Source organism: Leopardus geoffroyi, chromosome D3, assembly GCF_018350155.1.
Source record: "Leopardus geoffroyi isolate Oge1 chromosome D3, O.geoffroyi_Oge1_pat1.0, whole genome shotgun sequence".
NCBI classification, from domain to species: Eukaryota; Metazoa; Chordata; class Mammalia; order Carnivora; family Felidae; genus Leopardus; species Leopardus geoffroyi.
The window spans coordinates 62197041-62204674 of record NC_059339.1 but is presented as its reverse complement, the minus strand read 5'-3'; positions in this window follow the sequence as shown (position 1 = coordinate 62204674).

The window sequence follows — 7634 nt, the reverse complement described above, 5'->3', positions numbered from 1 at the left end:
CAGAAGTTAAATTGCATGGTGCATATCCTCCTAATATAAGTAAAAGCACAGAGTTCTCAGAAGCCTGGAATCATCCTGGAGATAGGCCAGGAACTCATTGGGCTTTGCATAATGGACAGGACACATTGCCTGAGGAATGGGAGACATGGCAAGTATTACCACTCAGAAGCAGAGGGCCAAGGGACAAAGCAAGCTCTTTGAATACAAACTCTCTATAGAGGATAAGAGAAAATTTCTGCTTTAACTTCAAGAAAATCTAGAAGAGAAAAAGCAGTGACAGGAAAATTCAGTAGACTTTCTGAAAGTGGATAGCTATTTTGCCCTTGATAAATAGTGTTTATCTGGCTTGAAAGCAAAGTTTCACTCTCCAAAGATAACATTTTTTAATCAAAATGTCTTTAGGATAACTAAAATTGTCTAATGGTTAACCAAAGTCATTGCACCTTGGAGAATGCACCTTTAGCAAATGGAGACCAACTGGGTGTTCTTGTCACTCCCCTTCAACACCTCTGGGCCTTTGCATGCATCGCTACATGGATAAGGGCAAACACCTGCTGGCTCTAGCTTGTTCTTCTTGCCTTCAGTTAGGCAGTGAAAATATGTGAGCATTGAGGTCGGCAGCACTGGAAACAGAATGGGCAGTCTGTTGTTTAATTCAACTGTAATAGGCAAGCAACATTCCACAGGAAATATGCATAAACATTGAAAGCTTCTGGATGCTATTTATTTATTTATATTATTGAAATAAGGTTGACATACAATGTTATATTAGTTTCAGGTGTCCAACCCACTGACAGTTGTGTATGGGTGGTTATTTATTTCCAGAATACCAGAGATAAAACAGATCTTAGAGATGAGCTAGGATAATAACTTTCTTTTGAAAATTAGGAAAATAGGGTTCTCAGGAAATGAACTACTTGTCAGAGATGCTACAACTCATTAGTGGTTTGAGTTCAGTTCATATCTATCCCAGTGGTATTCTCATTGTTGCCTTGATTTTTGAATCCAGCCTTAATGCAAACTTTTTTTTTTTCATCCATGTGTGAACCTAATTTACTTACAATTAAAAATATATACATATATGTATACATATATATGATGGTTTTTGTAGGGTTGAACATTTAATTGTTCTGTTTATATAATCATGCTTAGCTGTAATCTTTTCAAACATATTTTTGAAGGGTCGAACTGAGAAAGGCCCTGTTGGTATGTTGCTTTGGAGGGGGGCTCAAATCACAAATTCATGTGGAAAGCCCCCATGGTTATTAACTGGCATGTTGAAGGGAAAAGAATTCTGGGTTGCTGAGGCTCCTTGCATGTTTATGGCTCTAGCTACAGTGGAACGGGTCCTTGTAAATGTCACAGGAGATAATAATTGCAATGGAAAAGAAAGAAAATGTTTGGAGCTTATGAGAAAAGACCAAACTGCTCCCAATCACAGGACTGGAGAGGTCAAGAAAACATCCCTAGGGCAAGAGAGATGAAACTTCCCCATAGTCAAGAAATTAATGCTGACACCTAGTCAGCTAAGTAAAGTGCAGAGCGGAAAGAGCCAGCCCGGCTGTATTTTGGCTTATGGATAGAGCTGTGTGTGTAGAGTCCAAAGAGAAACAAGTGTAAAGATCATCTTGTCACTGTAAATAAAAATCACTCTGTTGCCCAAGGGACCAAGAGCTCAGTTATAGTCTGGTCAGTTCCAGCCTGGCCATCACTGTGCCATTATTGATGATAATACGGGAAGAAGGTGGTCTTCACTGTGGAGTGGAAGGAGGTAGCATCGACACTAATGTCCAGTTACGTTAATGAACATGAAATTTGGTTTTGTGTGGGCATTTCTTCCCATGCTGTAAATTAGATTTTAGAGGGTAATTAAATAAAAGATAATAATCTTTTCTTCAACACTATTTTTCCTTGAGTATCGTTGTACGAATATGTGTGACAGAAACATAAGTATTCTCATTTCATATGCACAAAATGGTGTTAAATACAAGGCCCAAATATCGGAAAGACAGAAGGTCATTGCCTTTTGGGGAGGCTACATTTTCAAACCAAATAATTAAAATTTGTTTACTTGAATTGGGCTGTTTTCAAAGAGCCATTGTGAAGTTCTGCCAAGCTGGAGTCTAAAGTGGGGGAAGCTCTACCAAAGTGTATGCCTGGATCAATGCTATCAAAGTCTGCTCTTGAATGAGTATTTCCCTCACTAGGTAAGCAACTCTGTCCAAGGTGAGAGTTCTTTCAAAGACCACTGTGATATCTCTGAGGTGTAGTGACCATGCTGGGCTGGGGGTGGAGGCAAGAAAAAAAAAAACATAAACAAAACTGGTAGACAGAATAGCGGCCCTAAAAGACGTCCATATATCTATTTCTTTAATAAAAATTTATTTGTTAGGAGACACTAGAGAAAACTAGTTAATCCCTGGATGTGTAGATATATTGCATTATAATGTAATTATATTATATTACAAAATGGATTTTGCACTTTGTAGATGTGGTCAAGTTAAGGAATTTTGAGATGAGGACACACTGAAATCACATGGATTCTTATAAGGGATACAGTGAAACAGGAAAGTCAGAGATGTGATGACAGAAGCAGAGGTTGGATTCATGTGATTACTGTGTTTGAAGATTCAAGAGAATTACCAGCCAAGGAACTTAGGCCAGCTCTAGAAGATGGGAAAGGCAAGTAATGGATTCTTTCCCAGAGCCTCGAGAAGAAACACTGGAGGCTCTGCCTCCATTGTGATTTCAGCCCAGTAAGACTTCTGACCTGAACTGTAAAATAATAAATTTGTGATGTTTAAGCCACTATATTTGTATATTTATGACTACATATAGGAATGTATATAGGAAACTGATACACGCTTATGGAAAGAAAATGTACCTAGACTGTGGCATCACTTTGCCAACATATTGTGTAGTTTCATCAGGATTAATTCTAAAACTTTATGTTAATACCTCCCTTAAACCTCTGGTTTATCTCTAATGGACCCCAAAACAGGAAGTAAGAGTAGAGGAACGGTTGACGCACTGATTATTTTGACTCTGTTAAAAGTTAACAAAAGTTTGTCCCACTGATAAAGCTGGGACAGATGGCTGGCTGTGTCTGGAAGTATATGGAGTCCTAATAACCTGGCTCTCTGGTCTCAGGAATGTGAGTGAGACAATTTTTCAGCAATCACTGACCTGAAATACATTTTGACCACTTCTTAGACACATGCACATATGCACAGACATACAAGCACACATAGATTCATCCAGTACTTTTAATGTTTACAAAACCCTTTCATCTACTCCACCACCACCCTATCATGTAGATGCTATTGTTGTCTTCAGTTAGAGATGCAGTAATGGGATTAGAGCATCGGAATGCCTTGAGCCTGGACTCTTAGCTACAAGAGCTGGAGGGGGATTTGATTTGGTGTCAAAGTTCATGCTCTCTTCCCTTTACCACACTGCTTCAGGGTCTTCTAATTCCGAACACAGTGGACCTGAATGGTTCATAATAAGCGCTAGGTATGTACTTCCAGACACGACTGGAGTGGTGCCTGTTTTCAGAAACCCTAAGACCATGCCTTTCTAGAAAGATTTAAGAGATTTATCTTATTTGGAAAGAACAAAAAGAAATCTCAAAAGCAAAGATGACTTTTGGAACTTACAATTTTCAAACTAAGACATCTTTATAATTATAAAGAACAGATGCTTGTTTTCCCTTTCCTTGGCTTGTGTAGACCAACCTCAAATAACTGTATAGCCCAGTCCTCTCCCTTCCCCCTTTGTCAACCAACTGCAGAATAGTTTTATTATCCCAGTGTGAGAAACATTCTGATTCAGCTGTGGAAGAGGAGGCAATTTCACATATCCCTAGGACCCTTAAGGGTTCTGTGCCTATCTTCCTTTCCACACAGGCCATTTGAAGATTCTTTCATGCCTTTCTCTTGGCCACACAGTGCCTAGCCTGGGAGGCCACATACTGTAGCCATGTCATAATGGATGGTCAGCATTTGATGGCTACTGTTTGGCAGCACGTGGGAGCCATTTTTGAACATATTGTAGGATTCAGTGACAAAACAAAACAAAACAAAACAAAACAAAACAAAACAAAACAAAACAAAATGAGACATCACATTCTCCTGATGACATCAAGAATCTGACCCAAACCAACAATTCCTGTGTTCTGACATTGAGAATGTGACAGCTAAGGCTATGACTTAGTCCAGTAGGTTGGGTCTAATTTTATCTGTCATCTAATTATGAGATGGAAGAGTATAATGTTTTGTTCTTCAGGGTATGAAGGTCTTCATTGGTTTATTTAGTAGATATTACTTTGTTGAGAAGTAGTAGGGAAAACTAGTTAAGACTTTGGCTGATGTCCTTGTTCTGTTATCAAAAACGGTGTGACTTTGGTTATGTTTGTTATCCCCCCCAGAAAATAAGGAATTTATTTTGCCCGGGAAGCACATCTACTTTGGTTAAAATTTTAACTTAAACACAACATCTCAGTTATTTCGTCTATGGAATAGAGATTATGTTCCAAAACCTCATCAGGTTGCTGTAGAATTAAATGAGCTTCTATGTGTTAAGTCTTTAAAACAGGATCAGTCACATAATATAAGCTCAATAAATGTAAGCTATAAACATTATTTTTCATCGGACATCCACTAAGTGCATGGATTTCTGCTGCGTATTCAGAGATAGAGAAATAACTTCAAGAAGAAACTCACATCTCAGTGCATGTCATCTCCACACTCAGGTTCTTTGCACATTTATTCTAAACCCCTGTAGCCCAGGCTTCATCTCCCAGGACTCTCTTGTAAACTTACACTCTACTCAAATTAGACAAATCCACATGCTTGATAATGCACCTCACTTTCTTGTTTGTACAGCTCTGTACATGCAGTTTGCTTTAATGGAAATGTCTTCCCCAGCTGCCCCTGTTGAAATCTGAGCAGACTGTCTGGCCCATTTCAAAAAATACTTCATCCATAAAGCATTCCATGATATGTCTTCTGTATAGTCTGTACCCTCAGAGTTAGTCTTCCCTCCTTTTAGACTCTCTAGGTGCTTTTTACTTGCCTTCGTGTCATATATATCACTCTCTACTTGGAAGTAAGGTTTTTGAATTTTTGGTTATCTCTGCCCCTGGGTTATGACACTTAGGGGAGAGTCTATGACTAATTTTTCTTTGTAGCTCCCATAGTGTTGAATTCATGGCCTGGTACATCATCAGTTCCCCAAAATACTTATTATTTTAAATAAATACTTAGTATTTATTGAAATGATTGATGGGGAAAATATTTGTATTGCTGACCTCTCTCTCTATATATGAGCAAATGTGTGTACTAACACTAAATCATGATACGGGTTTTTTGTGTATGGTTTATACAAATCCCACAAATGTATACACATACATCCCAATTGACAGAATATATTTGAACAACGGTTACATACTGCCTGCATAACTATATTTTCATATTGGAAATAATGTGTTGCTAGTATGTTCAGCTCTGACCACCCTCTGGGTGGTTTATAGCCATTCAGATTGTCACGGTTGTGACAGCTAGAAGAAAGAAGATTTCTGCCGATACAGATACCTCTCTGTGACTGCACCCTAGGTTATATGGATCTGTACCTCTTTCTCCAGAGAGTGGGAATGAGGAAAAATAATCCAACTCTGAAAATCTGAAGTGTAAGCTGGGGAAAAGAAGAGAATAAATCCATCCTCCATATAAGTCAACAAGTAAATTAAGAGAGAAGACTAGATGGACAGGGGCCAGTGAAGTTGGTAGTTTGTACTGGTCCCCAGCCTATGTCAGTTGCCTGAGTTATTTTGTTTTGTTTATTCTCCAACAGTCATCAGGTGCCAGCTTCTCCTCGTCCCTGAAAATAATTTTAGAAGATGAAATCTGTCCCCAAGCCCTGTTTCTGACACAGTTACCATAGAGCAATCAGCAAATACTGCAGCTTTTTGCAGCGACTTGGAATATTACTCATGTCACTGTAATGTCTCCACTTAGCCAGGATAGCAATTCATTTTAATACTTTTGTCTGAAAAGAAAAATGATTTCGATTTTTCTGATCACACATGGGCCCAACTACGTATCAATTTATTTTTAAGTTCAATATTTGTATTCCTGATTTAAGTGCAAACATAAAATCAAAGAGAGAAAAAACATTCAAGCAAAAGAGCAAGTTGCATATAGAGGTAGAATCAAAAAGTTTATAGTGTAAACAACCTATTTTTAGAATTTGAGCTGATGTTCAGGTATTATAATGAGTTATTGAATGTTAATAGTTATAATATTGATTTCTTTATGAATACCCCCTACATTCTTTCTTTTTTGTTGTTGTTGGTGGTGGTGATGGGTTGCCCCCTCCTCCTCTTTGGGACAAGGTAGAGGTTTACAAATATGACGTAAAAGAAATCTGGAGGAAGGCAAGTTCAGAGCTGGAATAGTGGGGTCAGTGAAGTTGACAGAGCCATAGTCCTTCCAGGTCACAACTCTGTTCTCCAGAGAGACCAAGAAGGACTCTGTAAATTCTCATTATCCAATTAGTTGGTCCTGGTGTTTGCAGATAATTATTTCACTCCTTCCCCATTACTTTGTCAAACTGACCCTTTGATCATTATGAAATGTTCCTCTTTATTGCTGGTGGCACTGCCATCTGGGAGTGTACGTAGACTACTACTAATATAACAGTACTTTCTCTTTTATGCTTATTGTCTTCACGGTTTATTTTTGTTCCATCCTTGTATTTTCAACCTTTCTGTTCTTTTTATTTTAATTGCATCATTTCTAGACAGTGTATGGAGGTCATGCTTTGTTTCTCCAGTCTGGCAATCTGTACCTATTAAATTGAGTGTTTAAGTTCTAAGACTTCATAACATATTTTATTAAATACTGAGTAAATAAAAAGGGAAACTTAAAAAAAAAACATGTCTACACTACAAAGAATAGCTATAAGAAATATATAGGTTGGCCACCACTCAGTTCAAAAATTAAAATATCACACATCAGTTGCCTTTCCTTTTTATTGGGTTGTCTTATATCTCATTATTTAATTTTGAGAGTTTTTTTCTAAATTCTAGATTCAGATCTTTTATCAGATATGTGATTTGCAGATATTATCTTCGTTTGTGGTATGTCTTTTCATTTTCTTAAAGGTGTCTTTCAAAAAGGGGAGAAGTTTTGAATTTTAATGAAGCCAAATTAATCCATTGATTTTTTCAAAAAGATGTTTTTAAAAATGTTTATTTATTTTTGAGAAAGAGTGCATGAAAGTAGGGGAGGGACAGAGACAGAGAAGGAGACAGAGGATCCAAAGCAGGCTTTGTACTGACAGCAGCAAGCCCGATGTGGGGCTTGAACTCAGGAACTGCGAGACCATGACCTGAGCCAAAGTTGGATGCTCAACTAACTCAGCCACCCAGGTGCCCCTACTTTTTCTTTTCTTTTTTTTTTCTTTTTTCTTTTTTTGAATGAGTAGTGCATTTGGTGTTGTAAGCAAAGAAATCTGTTTCAACTGAGGTCACAAAGATTTTTCTCCTAAGAGTTCTTGTAGAAGTTGTATAGTTATAATACATAATTTATCACTCTATTTATTTAAAGTTTATTTATTTTTTATTTTGAGAG